Source organism: Leptosomus discolor, chromosome 2 (assembly GCF_034619465.1).
Source record: "Leptosomus discolor isolate bLepDis1 chromosome 2, bLepDis1.hap2, whole genome shotgun sequence".
In the NCBI taxonomy this organism is placed as follows: domain Eukaryota; kingdom Metazoa; phylum Chordata; class Aves; order Leptosomiformes; family Leptosomidae; genus Leptosomus; species Leptosomus discolor.
This window is the reverse complement of record NC_141392.1, coordinates 82,823,698-82,837,832: the sequence shown is the minus strand read 5'-3', so window position 1 is coordinate 82,837,832 and position 14,135 is coordinate 82,823,698. Positions and strand designations below refer to the sequence as shown.

The following is a 14,135-nucleotide window of genomic DNA, read 5'->3' as shown; positions in this document are numbered from 1 at the left end:
TCTCCAGGACTAGCAGAGGAAGGCTCAGGACTGTATTTTGGCTTTTGGCTTTCTATACTAATTCCTGTTGGAATGAGTCCACTGTTTGCCCAATATTGGAGCTGATATAACATTTGACATGAAAAATTGTATATGGAAAGTTTTAGTTTGCCTCTGAGAACTGACTGATTCCAAATTTTAAAAGAAGTGGGAGAGGGGTGAGTGAGACAAGATCTAATGAGATTTTCAAAATTATTCTAAATGGAAGTGCTCTAAAGAAATGAGTTTTTAAAATTGAACTGAAAGTAGGGTGGATTGGTTTTCTTTTCATTTAGGTTTAATCTTTAATTTTGTGCAAACTTTTTTGCTGATCCCTCTTAGTTTTAAGTTGATGAGAATGAGAGCAGGCAGATAGTCTCCTCTCACTGTCCAGCCTAAGAGAAGTGAGTGATACCTGTGATAAAAGTAACAGATTTTCAAAGTTATTTTTAAACTTTAATATGATACAATAATCAGAGCTTCTAGTAACAACCAAGATAATGTTTTACATGTTTTTTACCTTAACAATGTCTCTTTGAAGAACTGCCCCCCCGGTATGTTTGAAGTATACATGAAATGTGTCACTTTTGAACAGGAGAAATTGTCAAGTTATATGCGAAATTATTTACACAGCGAATTTTAAAAGATTTCGAAAGCCTAATGAAACTTGCCTGAGGGCAGCTAGAATTTGCATTCCAGCCTCCTTCGTATGTGACAATTTGCTAAGCATCTCCGTTAAGAAAACCTGGAAAGGGACTTCCCACATTCAGTAGTTCTCATCTATAACTGAGGTATGTTACTAAGGAGATATACCTATGCCCCCTATATGCGTCAGCATATTTGCCATCCTTACAAACAGATGTGAACATAATTACATCACATCTACACAGTCACTTATTTACCTGACTACTGTACATATTTGCATAAGGTCCTAACAGGCACTTTAAAGATCTGAGATTTTTACAGATCTTATGAAAATATTATTCTTAAATTAAACTGATCTGTTATAACCAAATTTCCACCACACCTAGGTGAAGTTCTTAAAAACAGATGCTTTAGTTGCTGCTATGAAAGCACAGTAGAAAGTAGTACTGAAAAGAGCCAGACTTCATGTGTTGGTAGCTTTCAGAGAATAGGCCAAATAAGTGTCTATACTCTTCTAGCTGCTCTTATTTATCTCCTTAACTCATAGCATTTAGATGGCATCATTTCTTGTATTGTGCAGATGATGGTACTGCGTTCTGTAAGAAGAAAGTATTTCTCTGTCAAATGTCACTGTTTCTAACTGACAATGAAGTGCAAAAGATAAATATCTTTAAAGTCAATAACTGTAAAAAACCAGTATTAAACATATGAAGATAAATTATGAAAATCCATATAAGCAATATAGGCATGCATATTTAACTCCTGATTTCCCAAATGTAGCTTTTCTCTTGATCATCAGTGCTTTTTTTTTTTTTTTTGGTAAATCTACTGTGTGCGAGCTTTATTCTTGCTTGTACAGAATGTGATTTTACTTCACAAATGAAGGTGCAAAAACTTCTTTCTCATTAACTGTGAGAAAAAGTTGCTTCAGAATTCTGTTTCAGTCATTTTTCTGAAATCAATTCCATCAGTATCAGCTTGCAGGAAAATATATTTCAAATTAAATTTGTAATTCATGTCCTAGATGTGCTTTTTTTACACTGTATACAATGTATATAGTGGTGGTTTAATGCTCAGAGTTCTGTAGGTTTTTATCCCTACCTCACTTTCTTCCTTTGCTCTCCCTTCTAACCTTTGCTGAAATCTTCACCGTGGTGTATAGGTGATAATTGACTGCCTTTTAAAAGATACTTTTGTGTCAGCTGAGTGCTTTCTTGTTTGAAATGGGAACGTATTTTATGGACAGACTCAAAGCGTGGTTGTGCTCTGTCATATGTGCAAAAAAAAATATGTTGTTAGTTGTTCATAATCCCCAGTCTATGGTGGTTCTCTCCAGTTTATGTGCGATGTACTTATTTAATTGCAGACCAGATGTGGGGCCTAAGGGCCTGACCCAAAGCTCATTGAAATCAGTTGGCATCCTACTGTAGATTTTAATGGCCCTACATGTTTAGATAAGTGTATCTGACTTGGTTTTATGAAAACAAAACAAAACAAGACAACCTGGTTTTGCTCTCCTCAATCCTTTACCATTTTCCTCAGGAGGAAAATGTGTGCCCCCCTCGCCCCTCCCCCCCCCCCCCCCCCCCCCCCATCTAAACGCAACAAAAACCATTTAAAAAACACCTGACAACTATTCTGTTAAGAAAGTGTTATAATAGAAAGCTGGAACATGGCTTTGTAGTACTGGGGTGGCTACGGTACCTTTTTACACTATTAACATTTTCTGATAATAATTTGCACAGGAAGGTTGGCACACAAAACAGTTTATATACAGTATGGACTTTGGGCTCCATGGTAAAAATATCTGTATAGTCAGTGTAGTCTATTTGTGAAATATAGCAGGGAAAAATATTTATGAGCACCACAGGACATGAAGCTCAAAGTGCAGTCATTTCTAAATGAAAATTATGTGACAGTTCATCAGTATTTAATGCTAACATTGCTTGATCTAGACATAAAGAATTTAGCAGCCATTTATCATAACATACAGTACTGTTCATTTCCTGATTTGCTTAGAATACATTGGTGTTTTAATCCCAACATGAGCCACAGGTCTAATTTTAGATATTTAATGAAAGGAAAATCCGGCGAGAGACAGATTTTTCACATGGCTGTTAGAAGCCTACTCCCACAACTTGAATTGGTTGGTCTTTTTAATGCGTGCTCCCAGAAGCCCCTGCTTGGTCCCTGCACCAGATGCAGGTGTTCCCTTGTGCTGTCAGCCAGGAATGATTAATGAGGATTTGCCCCTACTGAAAGCAGTCTTTGGAGCATTGTTCAGGGCATCTGTGGAACTGTCGGGGGAGACAAGGACACAAGTGAACAACCAATTATTTGGCCATCACTGAGGCAGCATGAAAAAGACATCAAATTGGACAGAGGAGCAAAGCTTTTGTTTCATGATCATATTTTTAGGTGTTAATACTAACAGAGGAATTCTACCTGGTTTGGTTTGCCTTTTTTTTTTTTTTTTTTTTTTTTTTTTCAGGGGGGAGGGGAAGGGCTCAGACACCACTTTAAAGCTAGGAAAGGATGTGTAAAAGAAACAGAGACAGAAAACTGATCACGGTCCTTTAAAAGTGTAAAAGGGAAGAAAACACACAGAATTGATTTCTTGGCGATTGCACTGTGTGTATAAAGATACACCGTTTTGCTCGGCTAACATTAGGGAGTGAGGGCTAAGAATTCTGCGAGGAGGAGGATTTCTCATGCAGAGAGCTTCTTAATTGCTGGCCAAATACACCAGTTCAGGAGCCAGGGCTTTAACAAGTGATGGTGCAGGGAAGTGTTACATTAGGATTCTGAAAAAGAAAATGTAAGGGAGCAAAACCAGAAAACATTTGCAAGATTGTATTCAGCATTCAGCCTGCATCCCTCTTTCTGTCTCAAATAAAATACTCTTAGGTGCAGAAGAGTGAGGGGGGAAAAGAAGAACAGAACTAAACACATTCTGCTCAGGCTTGGACTTCTGCATTTTTGTATTTACCAAGACTTTTGATTATAAATACTAATTTTAAACCAGAGGGAAAGGATTATACTTTCAGAACAATCCAATTACAGAATGGATTGTTTGTAAAATACATTTTATGCTCCATCCTGTCAAGCCTGTTTTTACCATAGTATTAAGAATAAAAAAGTTAATTATACAGCTTAATTCTAATGAGGAATATAATGTTATATTGCCTAATAACATATAGTATAATTTCTACTGAAGTCATGTAATTAATATTTGCAGTGGCTAATTCCCTAACCTCAGAAGTTCCTCTGTCCCCACACATACATGCAAGAAAAGGAGTTCAGGTTCTGGAACAACTACAAATCATAATTCCAAACCATTCATTAACCAAGTAGAAATCTATATTTCTAATTTAACAGTTTAGTTATATTTGACTACCTGGATTTAGTTTGTTTTTCAAATTATTTGTCCTCTAATGGCTGCGTTTTATCAAGGAGGACTCATGGCCTGTGATTTCTCATCTGCATAATTCTGTGAATGCCCGTATATAAAGACCTGTTTCCTTACCCCAACTGGTTTGTATGAAGTGTTTGCAAGCAAAAAGGGTTTGCATGCTAGTGTTTGGAATGGGTTGCTGCAGGTAACATGATATCAGGATTTTCAGAATTTGTTATCTCAGTGTCAAATGTCTGGATCTGAAACCTGAACAGTCAGCTACTGTCTCTATTTACTATAGGATGATTATTTTGTTTAGAACATACAAATGTAAAAAAAAATATCCTTGGAATATAATAACCGTTTAATCATAAAGAAGGAAAAAACCAAAACAGTACACCTGTAAATTGAGTCTTTATGTTTTAAGAACAGTATTTCTTTACAATGCCCAAATGAAAGTCTCAATCAGAAGGAAATCACTAAACAATCTAAGAATCCTAAGGACGTTCCAGCATTTCTGGTAACTGTGCAAATCTTTACGCTGGGAATAGCCTCAATACCATCTCTTGAACTGCAGTAGTGATGTGTTTAGTTCTGCAGGTCTGTCCTTTTCCAGCAGTACAGCCATTTGTTACTCTCTGCAAAGAACTCTGACATTTGAAACTTAACTTTATCCCCTCTTCCATTTGGTATATGTGCTGGAACTTTAAATGACTTTATTAGAAGTTATAAAACCAGTGTACAGACACACTCAACTCTGTTTCCTTCTTGTCAGGAAGAGACAATGGCATCAACCACATGCCCCTGTGTCTGAAGGACATTACTCGATGGAAGAATAGTGTGTTAGACTCCTCCTGGGCATGATGGAAGTGATGCCTGTGAGGAAGGAAAATATTTCCAGGAACTGAAGGAATGATTATAGCATCTCTAAAGAGGACATTTGCCTGTGACTGTCAAAGTGCTGAATTGAGTTTCCTAAGCCTAAATAAATAAATAGAAATAAAGCTTTCTGCTACTGTAGGCTGTGCTGAAGTCTGCACCTTTTCTTGCCAGGTATGGACTTTGCTACAGTAATTCAAGGTTTGTTTGTCACTGTGCTGGGTTACTTCAGACCCTTCTACTTGGAGTTGTCAGCTGAAGAGCGGAGAAACATCGGATGTCAAAGCTTGGTGAAATTTCTAAGTAACATAAAGAAGAGTGCAGCCTGTTATTTAGGTGTGTCAGCAGCACACAGCATCAAGATATCTTCAAGGATGTGGTCATTCTCTCCAGATCTCCTGGTGGATGAGAACCTCTGGGGTGGAGCCCCTGTGAGCCCCCATGGGATGTCCCATGAGACAAAGACCAGATCAATACTTTGAAGCAAGGACTGAATCCTTTTAGTGGAGGTCCTTTGGCTTGAAAATAGCAATGAGATTTGCCAGCTAGTGCACGTTATGGGAATGCCCCTTTTACATACCATTTCTACCAGTACAGTGACATGTCTCCATCCATTACATTCCTCTGCAACCTGCATGCTTTTCAAAAATAATAATGTTTCTACCAATATTTGTGCTTAGATTTCAGTATGGTATTTGGTACATGTTGTATTATGATGTTTTCCCTGTAAATTCTTATGTATGCATGTATTTTCGTGATATTTCAATAAAAACATCAAAATTGAAATTCAAAGCAAAATAAAAACAAATGGGCAAGAACATATGGAAAGGGATAAACCCATTAACATCACGATTATGAGTGTTGTTTGCTAAAAGCATCAGCTTTGATTTAGCTTTTTGAAGTAAATCCACTGGAGATTTATTTGACAAAACTATAGAAAAATTCTGAAACTGTCACTTACGTTTTTACAAGCATCTCTAATACTCTGCAGACTGCATAAGACTATGAAGTAGTGGATTAGTATGAGGGGAAGATGGTTACTACTTGTGAGATGACTTTCTTCCTGTTCCACAATATATTTATGGTGCTATGTAGCTAAACAATAGCTTTGCTGCATTCTAAGTCATGACATATTCTTAAGGATGTTTGCAATACTTTTTGATTAAAAAATGTTTCTTTGCCTGCAAATAGCATGGCTACTGTAATAAATTGTTAGGAAAAAAGGGCCAAAAAAAAAGAAAAATAATTAAAACTCAGATAAATATTTTTGTAATTTTTAATATGTAATATTTAACTTTTATTTCATGCTGGAAAGAATGAAGGTATTAGACTCACGTTATGATTAAGAGTGAGCATGTATTTCTCTTATTTATGGTAAGTAAAACCTAGCAACAACAAGCTCTAGAACTCAGGAGTTGTCTTTTATAAAACTTTTGACCATCAGGATTTCTCTCTTTGTCCCCCTTCCTACCAGTACAACACAGCTTGATGGTTCTGGTCACTACAGCCAGTGTACATCTGCTGATGGTGACCATGATGAAACTCCTAAGGATTTTGTGCCTCCGTTATTGCCTCCAGGCCTGAAATAAGATGAGGCTGCAGGCAACTGTGGTAACATCATTAGTATCTCATCAAAACTGGTTGTTAATGAACCATTTGATAAAGCAGAAGGAATTCTCTCTGCTGCTTGCACTGTCAAAAAAAAAAAAAAAAAGGGCAAGGGAAAAGGTTTGGATGTAAAAATACTCCCCCTTGCAAGAACAGCACCAGTCAGATGCAGTTAGTTTTTTTATCACAAACACGTTCTGGTATAGGGGTAGGCAGGGCAGGCAGGGACTTTGCAGATGACATTTCTGTATCGATTTTATATAATAATACTGTACGTGCTTGGTTTGGGGTGCAAAATTTGCAGTGTGAACTAAAGTTCTGGCTCTTTGGCAGTAGAGAATTGTGAGGATAAAATAAACTTCAGTTCCTATACCCCTGATAGCTGATTTTTGCACCTGAAATCCCCAAGCTCCAAGTTGGGTACATTTGTGCTTACACATAGGTATGTATTTACTTATGAAATCTCTTTTTTCTGCAAAACCCCAGCTTATATCCGTAGAAAACTATCTGCAGATTTTATAAACATCATTGGCTCATTCAGCTTTTATTTTTCTGCTGTGCTTAAGTGTGGGTCTCACTTAGGACTGATGTGTGAGGCCAAAGCGCTTTTCTTTTTCTACAGTCCCCAGCCTGTATTTTCACCAGCATAATTTCCCACTATCTCTGGATTTCACTTTCTTCTTTCTAGTCCCTCTCATCGTCATGTGGGTTTTTTTTTTACTTTTAACACAACCTTGTACATATATTCTTTTCCCTTCTTGCCCCCCCCCCCCCCCCCCCCTTAATTCACACATTCCCTTTGCTTCCTATTTCAGTTCATACACTTTTCCTGGTCTCTTTTCCACACCTTTGTTCTTCTCCCATTCACACTACAGCTGGGAAAGTAGTGTTGTCCACACCTAGGGAACCAGATCCTCCCTAATGATGGTGACGTTTCACTATGTATATTTACATGCTGGAAATAACAATGGGGTTAAGTGTCACTGATCGTTTTTCTAGGGAAAGGATCTTTAAATTGAGAGGCTTTTATTAATGTTCTTTGTAATGTAAAATGATTTAGCTTCAAATTACTCAGTATCTTAATATGAGTTAGGAAAAATACCTGTCGGTATTTGGATGGATTATGAAGCCTCACTTTATTTAATTGTTAGAATTTTCTTTGGATTTGTATGAACTGTCAAGCTTTATAATTTGTGTGTATCTATTTCAGTATTAAATTCTTGGCTGCCTCAACTTATTTTATTGCCCTTCATGGTGCTACGTTAATGGTAATCATAACAATACCAGTTGCATATATTTGTTTGAATGAAAACTACCCATTGTATGATCCTTAATTAAACCTCATTTTAGCATATTTCTAGAAGTTTTAAAATGCCGACTGATTGGAAGTAAACAGCAGATTATCAGAATTTTGGTCAAATAAGAAAATGGAATCCTTTACTGGAAAGAAAGAGGCATAACATCCACAGTGTGGTGTAGATGGTTAGAAGAAGTGGTAGCCTATAAGCATTAACAGAAAATAAATAGTACAGAAATATTACTTCTTATAAACTACCTGAGCCTAGCAGTTTTATAAATCATAATCTTGACTGCAAGTCTTGAATAGTAATGAAATAATGATTGTAGGAATTCCAATATTTGCAGTAATAATTTGTGAGATTTGCATTGCCCCATTCCACCTAGGAGCCAATAGGAAGTCAAAGGACATTTTAAGAAAAGTTTATTAAAATCCATTGCATTTGAAAAGACTTAGATTTACTTTCTGCTATCAGAGGCCGCTTCAGGTTCTTCCCCTACAGATACAGATTATGTTTGTTTTCAGAATCGCTGAAGCTAGAAATACAGTCTGTGAGTTTGAGTGAACTGTCTTTACCGAATTTCAAATCTGCTTGAACTTAGTGACTTTGTATATTTGATTTAAGCTTCTTTGAGTTTGCATTCAATAAAGGAGAAGAGTATAGGTGAAGGAAGAAGAGACAGAAAATCCAATGCAGAAATAGGAAGAAAAAAAAGTTTGATATACATGCCACATGTGAATTACTTGTTTGTCTTTTAGTATCTTCAGTGTTTTGCAGCATAGAAGCTTTCCTTGGCAAAAACAAACAAACAAACAAATAAAAAAATCAAGTTGCTGTTTTTGTTTTTAGCATAATCATGCACCAAGTGGTTTTACTTCATCAACTGCAGCCTTAGCAGACAACTAGATACTATGATTTGTGTCCAGCTTTGCAGCATATTCTTCCAAAAGCAAATTGTGGTGTGACAGAAGACAGGTGAAACAGAGTGATCTATTTTGCTTTCCTCTTATTGTCTTATAGAATGTCTGTCCATCCCTGATTTTAATTACATCCATTTAGTGGTCAAGCTAATTCACCCTGCTGGCTAAATAATCTAGTTCAATGTCCACTGCTGTTATTACAGACTGGAGGTCAAATCTTTTATCTGTTTTTTCCAAACTCAGTTGGACACAGTTTCTTGCTGGGAGTCTTTGGAAGAAGGTGATAAATCTTATTGCTGATATCTCAGGAGGTAGTAACATGTCTTCCTACAGGCATATCTTCAGGATTTTTCCAGGCTGTTTGAACGTAAATAAAAACTTTTGAAAATCCTGTGGTTTTGCTTGTTTTATTTTTATGTCTGTGATACAAATATCTCCACTTACTCTTCTGAGACTTTGTCTTCATTTTCTTGTCCATAAACAGGAATATAGTCAAGTCCCACTATCAATATTATGCCTACCAGTGTGTACAGGTAGCCTTTTGCAGCATAACCAGTTTACATTGCTTATAGTTTGTATATGTGTCAGAACCCCCGAAATACACTGCACATGGATTTGGGGAATGCTGCACTAGGGAGAAATCCTTTTGCCTAACAGGGATTCCTGGATGGTGAAAAGCAGCAATTTTCTACCTAAGATCTATGGAGATCCATAGGTGACTTCGGAACCGGGTGCAAAAGGCAACTTGAAATAAGTTTTTATGTTACACCGTGATTTACATGAAATTTGGCATTTATGGGTCAAAACCAATAAAGACGCTTGTGCACAACTGTAAAATGGCTTATGTTTTGCTTAATTTAAGACTCAAAGTTGACACTGCCTTTGTGGATACCATGAAAACCTGCTTCAATTTTTTCCCTGTTATTGAGCTGGCAGCCAGATTAAATGTTGATTGTAAACTTCTTTCCCGCTCCCTGCTATGGCACTAAATGCATCCTGGTCAAAAGAAATTACATGGTTTTATAATAGATGTAAGTTTATAATGTAACTTGTTATAGTATATTCATATTTGCTATAAAAATGGATATAAAACTTATAATGTAAATTTATTATAATAAAAAGACATTGCAAGAGTAAAGATATTTTAAAAGAATGATTTTCATTCTGAAATTGTCACAGTGTTAGAAACCTGGGGATCCCCATGCAGGTCAGAGTTGGGCTAGCCTGCCCACATAATGCTTATTGTACCATGTAGACTAACCAGCTCTGGTTAGCAGGATCTAATTAATTACATATAATTGTAGTGGTTCTAGCAATCCTCAGCTTTGTGAGGATTTGTGTTTGGAGGGGGAGCGTTTTCCCAACACTGGTTACCATGCAGTCAGTACTGAAGGTCGTCCCAGTTCACTCTGTTTTTTCTTGGCACAAGCGTCGCATCTCCTGTTAAGTGTCTATTAATGTCTATAGGTGTCACCTTCCCATTCTCCACACAGATACACCCCTTGCACTGGTTGCATTTTCCCTTTGTAGGGTCTCCTCTGCTTCCACCACCACTACAAGAGGAGAACCAGTGCAAGAGTTACATTCCACCACTCTATCACATTTGACAATTGATGATGTAAAAATCTTTTTCACATCCACCGCAAGATCCTTGGAAGATCTTTTGAAGAAAGAACAAAGAAGCAAAGAGCTAGGATTGCTATCCTAATTCTTTTAGCTCAAACTCGAGGACAGACATTAAGTTTGGCTGTAATCCCTGAAACCGAGGAACGTTTTCATGCTTTTTCTTTTGGCAAAGGATTAGTTGGTGTAAGGGGACATATATTTTCCAAAAATAAAAAGATAGCCCAGGTTCCATTTCTCCTCCGATGGGGAACCAGCCTGCCTGGTGGACAACAAGCAACGCAGCTCAGCTGTCGCTGCTCTAGCTGCCACAGTTTTTGAACTGATTCCAGGAAGATCTTTTTTTTCTTGACTCTGTTCCATAATTGAAAAGTGAAAAACAAATTGTCTTTCTGTCCTTCTTTTCTAGGACTCTTCAAAGGAGTCTGCATTGCAGTGTGGAGAACACCCACTGCACTGTATCCCAAGCAGCAATAAGCTCTAACAACTGTAACCATGAAGTACATGGTTTAGAGCATCAAGGAATACACATGTTTTTTTCTAAATTATTCTTTATTGTGATGTAATTGCTTAAGTAGTTTTTAATTTGCCTTCGCATAAGCTGAGAAACTTTGAATAGATTGCTGTACTGTGCGTTGATTTTCTTCTCTGAATTCATGTTGAGACAAATATTAGAACATATTTAAAACAAATACACATTTATTCAATGTACGTGTTCATATAAATACTGAAAACCAAGTGTTCTCAAATTTTTGTATTATAGACTGAAACGGACTTCAAAGAATGCTTTGTGGATGTGCTCTTTTTTTCTCCACCAATCAAATGTTTTTGCATTATGTGATTTTGCTTTCTTTCTTTTTTAAATGAAGTTGGTAATGGTATGTTATGACTTTAAAAGGTGACTTTTTGACAATGGAAGTACAGGATCAAGTGTAATTCAAACCCTGGCCACATTTTACCTGAGTTACATTATGCCTTAACTGCAGAGGTGGTGAGGAGGTAAAGGAGAGATGTCCCAGCTCTGCTGCAGGCAGATTTTGTGACCTTAGTCAAACTGCTTAAACTCTCAGAGTGAAATCTTTCCCCCACTAATGTCAAGAGGATTTTTGCCATTTATTTGAATGGGGCAAAGATATCACATTTGAATTCTGAATTGTTAATAAGAACAGGATAACATGTATCTAACTCTCACAGCTCTTGTGAAGCTAATTAATCAGCAGAGTACTTTGGGATCCTCAGAAGTATAATAGAAGCTGCAAGTACTATTATTTATTTGTCATGTAATTGGAAACCAGCAAGGTAAAAAGTCATTGATAAAAATCCATATCGCAAGGTCGTTTCTTTCAATGTTGCAAATCTCTTCTTCAATCAAGAGCTTTGTAACTGATGAAAAGTACATCCTAATCATAACATTATCAAGTCAATTTAATTGGTGCTCTGGCAGCACATGAGATCATAATGAAGTCATTTTTGCTAGTTACAGGCTTAAAAATATTTTTATAGCACCCTTCGTCCTAGTGGAAACTTTAAAGGCCTCACAGACAGGATTAAGATTTTCTGCCTCTGTTATAGAACTGCCTTTGTGTGGCAGATACCAGCTGTTTTAATCGTGTCTAAAAAATTACTCATAAGCATGATATCACTGTGTTTATACTTATCCTTTATACCTACTTTATACCTACTACATAGATTGCATCTTTAAAATTAATGTTCATATATGTCAAGGTACAGAGGTAGCACTTCTGGATTAGAGGGTTTCTGATGTTTTCAAGGTTGAACACTGATAGTTGTCACTGTGGCTGAACCGCAGTTTTTAAATACGCTCTGTGTCTGTGAAAATCCCGTTCTTGCCAACAGAAATGTCTGTGTGTTTTTGCACAATCACGTTGGCAGGAAAGTCCAAAAACTGCGTTTATGGCATCCCAGGTGAAGGCCTGGAGTAAGAGCAGTTAGGTTTCTATCAGCACACCCTATACACTGAGTGGATTGCTTTGAGTGGTGTAAGCTTCCATACTGCAACCGATGGAAATATCATTTGTCTTTTCTTTGCACAGCTCTTTCACAGCCAGAGTGCCTGAGAGCTGGTTTGCCAGTGGCAGGGTCCTCCTGCTTCTCACACCTGCCATTGCTCCCCTCCTCAAGGACCAGGGTGCCATGGCTGTGAGTCCCTGTGGTGAGCTCCTGCCACTGACTACGTGTCACCTTCTGTGGCTTGTGGCCAGTGAAGAGCAGGCTGTGGCTCTCAGTTCTCTTGCCATTTGCTCCTTCATCAGGCCCCCAATTAAAAGCCCAATTTAAAATGCAGCTTTCAGAATAAGTAGCAAATGCAAAGTGGCCAAAGGGCTACATGTTATGGCTCAAGAAGCGATGGTGTTCATGAGGAAAAGAGTTTAAAATCAGTACCTTTCCCTACTATTTTTTCTTTTCCTTCTTCCACCCTCCCTCCTCCATGGGCTCCTCTTCGTCTTTGCCATTGCCCCGTCTCCATAGCACGCTTTTAATCAGATATGCCTGAATGTGTCTCATGTACTGGCAAGCTGAAGTTTCTTTTCCACTTTGATGGAAAGTAGGGAACTGTAGCCTCCTCCCTCAGCCAGGCTGTGGTATTCAGCAGTGTCTAAGCAAGGCTGCTTTCCAGTGCAGTTTACTTGGAGAAAGGTGAGAAAGAGTGACTGGCAAAGGAGACAAGCTCCTGTGGGAGTTTTACAGATGCTTATGAGTGTTTTATTTTCAGAATGTGTAGAGGGAAAATTCTACAAAAGCCCTGATAGATAAGGCCAAGGACTGAGATACAAAGTAAAATAATGAAATACAGACAACATTTTCTTTCTTTTTCCCTTGTTTAGCACCACAGCCACATCCTTACTCATGCTGAAGTCCATTATACCCACACACAGGGACACTAAAGTGAGTGTTAAAGGTAGCTTTCCAGATGCAACGGTTTAAAAGATCCTTCCGTGTAACATCTGCAAAGCAATGGGTACGGTGCTTGTTTTCATCGACTTGTTCCTTAAGCAGCAGCAGCTTGGCAGTCTTGCTGTAGAAGTCCCCTACACCCGTCAGGTTCTAGTTTAGCACAACCAATGCCTCCGGTTGTTCATAAATACAAATAAAACCAGATATCCAGCCCCTCTCTCCCCAAAAGCTGCTGGGCTCTCAGGAAGCAGAGAACTTATCACCACTCAAGTTGAGATAGATCTTTGCTTTAGATGTTCCTGGATAATCTGAGACAGCATATGTACTTTAAGAATTAATGCCTGCGGTGTATATAGTAAATACATTTATTTCCAAATACATTTATTTCCAGCTGTAATATATACTTTTAAAAGTCATTAATGCTTCTAACTTGGACATTTTGACATTTAGTCTTTGATTATCGAATATTACAAAGCAAATATTATGACCAGTACATATGAATTTCATCTGAAGCATCATTCATGCTAAATGACCTGCGTGCGTTCGCAGGGGACTGCACCTCCGGTGCTCCCAAAGGCCCCCAGCTGCTGCGCTGGGTGCCTGCAACTGCTCGTACACTTTTGACAAGTTTTTTTCACTACGCCTCATCTTTGCAACGACAAATTTAACCTAATTTTAGTCCTAATCTTATTTAAGGTAGAGTTTATTGTGCCATGATACATATAACCTGGGATACAATCACATGTCATCTAAAGTTTAGGCTGTAGATTAGCAAGTTCCTATCTTCAAATCTCACTTTAAGCCTCTTAAAACCTTCACTTTGATGACATACTA

General features: G+C 37.7%; 1 protein-coding gene across 1 annotated transcript in view; it reads left to right on the top strand.

Annotated features, from left to right (window-relative positions):
• Positions 1 to 14,135, top strand: part of LOC147416034 (uncharacterized) — a 213,934-nt gene that overhangs the window by 142,579 nt on the left and 57,220 nt on the right.